The following is a 4960-nucleotide window of genomic DNA, read 5'->3' as shown; positions in this document are numbered from 1 at the left end:
ATGACCTGGGGGGGGAGGGGACACGCGTGGGGGGGGCGGGGCGACCTGCGGACATGGGGGGGGGAGATGGGAACCGGGCAACTTGCAATGCACAATGCACACCATGCACAATGCAATGCACAGCGTGCACAATGCAACGTGCAATGCACAATGTGAACAATGCAACGTGTGCACAATGCAACGTGTGCACAATGCAACGTGCAATGCACAGCGTGCACAATGCAACGTGCAATGCACAATGTGAACAATGCAACGTGTGCACAATGCAACGTGTGCACAATGCAACGTGCAATGCACAGCGTGCACAATGCAACGTGCAATGCACAATGTGCACAATGCAACATCTGCACAATGCAACGTGCAATGCACAATGTGAACAATGCAACGTGCAAAGCACAATGTGCACAATGCAACGTGCAATGCACAGCGTGCACAGTGCAACGTGCAATGCACAGCGTGCACAATGCAACGTGCAATGCACAACGTGCACAATGCAACGTGCAATGCACAGCGTGCACAATGCAACGTGCAATGCACAGCGTGCACAATGGAACGTGCAATGCACAATGTGAACAGTGCAACGTGCAATGCACAGCGTGCACAATGCAACGTGCAATGCACAGCGTGCACAATGCAACGTGCAATGCACAACGTGCACAATGCAACGTGCAATGCACAGCGTGCACAATGCAACGTGCAATGCACAGCGTGCACAATGGAACGTGCAATGCACAATGTGCACAGTGCAACATGCAATGCACAGCGTGCACAATGCAACGTGCAATGCACAATGTGCACAATGCAACGTGCAATGCACGCCGTGCACAATGCAACATGCAACGCACAGCGTGCACAATGCAACGTGCAATGCACACCGTGCACAATGCAACGTGCAATGCACAGCGTGCACAATGCAACGTGCAATGCACAATGTGCACAACGCAACGTGCAATGCACAGCGTGCACAATGCAACATGCAATGCATAATGTGAACAATGCAACGTGCAATGCACAGCGTGCACAGTGCAACGTGCAATGCACAATGTGCACAGTGCAACGTGCAATGCACAATGTGAACAATTAAACGTGCAATGCACAATGTGAACAATGCAGCGTGCAATGCACACTGTGCACAATGCAACGTGTGATGCATGCTGTGCACAATGCAACGTGCAATGCACAATGTGAACAATGCAACATGCAATGCACGCCGTGCACAACGCAACATGCAATGCACACTGTGCACAATGCAACGTGCAATGCACAATGTGAACAATGCAACGTGCAATGCACAGCGTGCACAATGCAATGTGTGCACAATGCAACGTGCAATGCACGCTGTGCTCAATGCAACATGCAATGCATGCTGTGCACGATGCAACGTGCAATGCACAGCATGCACAATGCAACGTGCAATGCATGCTGTGCACAATGCAACATGCAATGCATGCTGTGCACAATGCAACATGCAATGCACAATGTGAACAATTAAACGTGCAATGCACAATGTGAACAATGCAGCGTGCAATGCACAGTGTGCACAGTGCAACGTGCAATGCACAGTGTGCACAATGCAACATGCAATGCACACCGTGCACAATGCAACGTGCAATGCACAATGTGCACAGTGCAACGTGCAATGCACAATGTGTATAATGCAACGTGCAATGCACAGCGTGCACAATGCAACATGTGCACAATGCAACGTGCAATGCACGCTTTTTGCAATGCAGCGTGCAATGCACATTGTGCACAATGCAACGTGCAATGCACACCGTGCACAATGCAATGTGCAATGCACATTGTGCACAATGCAATGCACAGCATGCACAATGCAAGGTGCAATGCAGATCATACACCATGCAAGGTGTAATGCTCACTGTGCACAATGCGAGGTGCAATGCATGCTCTGCTCAGTGCGAGGTGCAATGCATGCCATGCACCATGTGAGACTGCAAAGCACACAGTGCACAATGCAAGGTGCAATCCACGCTGTGCACAGTGCAGTTTGCAATGCATGTTGTGAATGAAGCAAGCTGCAATGCAAACCACGCACAATGCAAGGTGCAATGCACACCATGCAACGTGCATTGCACACTGTACACCATGCAAGGTGGAATTCATGCTGTGCACAGTGCAGGTTGCAATGCATGTCATGCATGAAGCAGACTGCAACGCACAGCATGCACAATGTGAGGTGCAATGTACACTGTACACCATGCACCATGCATTGCAAACCATGCACTACGTGAGGCTGCAATGCACGCTGTGCACCATGCAAGGTGCAGTCTGCAATGCACACAGAGCACGGTGCATCCAGCAATGCACACCTCACACCCTGCATGCAGCAATGCATGCCAGCACACTGCACACCGCAATGCACGGGCAACACGGTGCATGCAGCAGTGCATGCCGTGCATGGTGTGCATGCAGCATCGCACCCATGCATCCAATTGAACACCATTGCACATCACTAAGCATTGCACACAATTGCACACTGTTGCACATCTTTGCACACCATTGCACACCGTTGCACATTGTTGCACATCATGAAGCACTGCATATTGTTGCACAGCCCAAATATCCTACTGTGCACCATTGCACAGCTTTACACACCCCATGCATCCCATTGCACGCCATGCACACTGTTGCACACCATTGCACACCATTGCACATACCCCATTGCACACACCCCATTGCACACTGTTGCATACCACGAAGCATTGCACACCATTGCACACACCCCATTGCACACCATTACATACCACAAAGCATTGCACACCATGAAGCATTGCACAGCATTGCACACTGTTGCACACACACCATTGCACACCACATAGCATTGCACACCATAGCACACACACCATTGCACACCATTGCACACACCCCATTGCACACCATGAAGCATTGCACACCATTGCACACACCCCGTTGCACACACCCCATTGCACACCATTGCACACACCCCATTGCACACACCCTATTGCACACACCCCATTGCACCACATTGCACACACCCCATTGCAAACACCCCATTGCACACACCCCGTTGCACACCATTGAACACACCCCATTGCACCCCATTGTACACACCCCATTGCACACACCTCATTGCACACACTCTATTGCACACACCCCATTGCACACACCCCATTGCACACACTCTATTGCACACACCCCATTGCACACACCCCGTTGCACACCATTGAACACACCCCATTGCACCCCATTGTACACACCCCATTGCACACACCCCATTGCACACACTCTATTGCACACACCCCATTGCACACACCCCATTGCACACACTCTATTGCACACACCCCATTGCACACACCCCGTTGCACACCATTGAACACACCCCATTGCACCCCATTGTACACACCCCATTGCACACACACCGTTGCACACACCCCATTGCACACCATTGCACACACACACCATTGCACACACCCCGCTGCACACACCCCATTGCACACACCCCATTGCACACACCCCATTGCACACACTCCATTGCACACCATTGCACACACCCCATTGCACACACCCCATTGCACACTCCCCATTGCACACACCCCATTGCACACACCCCATTGCACACCATTGCACACACCCCATTGCACACACCCCATTGCACACACCCCATTGCACACCATTGCACACACCCCATTGCACACACCCCATTGCACACACACCGTTGCACACACCCCATTGCACACCATTGCACACACACACCATTGCACACACCCCGTTGCACACACCCCATTGCACACCATTGCACACACCCCAGTGCACACACCCCATTGCACACACCCCATTGTACACACCCCATTGCACACACACCATTGCACACTCCCCATTGCACCCCATTGCACACACCCCATTGCACACACCCCATTGCACACACCCACCATTGCACACACCCCATTGCACACACCCCATTGCACCCCATTGCACACACCCCATTGCACACACCCACCATTGCACACACCCCATTGCACACACCCCATTGCACACACCCCATTGCACCCCATTGCACACACCCCATTGCACACACCCACCATTGCACACCATTGCACACCCCCCATTGCACACCAGTGCACACACCCCATTGCACACACCCACCATTGCACACACCCCATTGCACCCCATTGCACACACCCCATTGCACACCATTGCACACACCCCATTGCACACCCCCCATTGCACACCAGTGCACACACCCCGTTGCACACACCCCATTGCACACCATTGCACACACACCATTGCACACACCCCATGGCACACACCCAGTTGCACACCATTGCACACACCCCATTGCACACACCCCATTGCACACCATTGCACACACCCCATTGCACACACCCCGTTGCACACACCCCACTGCACACCATTGCACACCATTGCACACACCCCATTGCACACACCCCATTGCACACACCCCATTGCACACCATTGCACACACCCCATTGCACACACCCCATTGCACACACCCCATTGCACACACCCCATTGCACACCATTGTACACACCCCATTGCGCACACCCTATTGCACACACCCCATTGCACACACTCCATTGCACACCATTGCACACACCCCATTGCACACACCCCGTTGCACACACCCCATTGCACACACCCCATTATACACATCCCATTGCACCCCATTGCACACCATTGCACACACACCATTGCACACACCCCATTGCACACCATTGCACACTCCCCATTGCACACTCCCCATTGCACACACCCCGTTGCACACACCCCATTGCACACTCCCCATTGCACACATCCCATTGCACACACCCCGTTGCACACTCCCCATTGCACACTCCCCATTGCACACACCCCATTGCACACACTCCATTGCACACCCAGTTCACACTACACCCCGCCCCCCCCAGGCCCCGCCCCCCAGGCCCCGCCCCGCCCCCCCCCTCCTGATCCGCCCCCCCCC

This window comes from Coturnix japonica, unplaced genomic scaffold, assembly GCF_054131305.1.
Source record: "Coturnix japonica strain WE unplaced genomic scaffold, WE-NBRP24 Scf138, whole genome shotgun sequence".
Classification (NCBI taxonomy): Eukaryota; Metazoa; Chordata; class Aves; order Galliformes; family Phasianidae; genus Coturnix; species Coturnix japonica.
Note: the sequence above shows the minus strand (reverse complement) of the source record.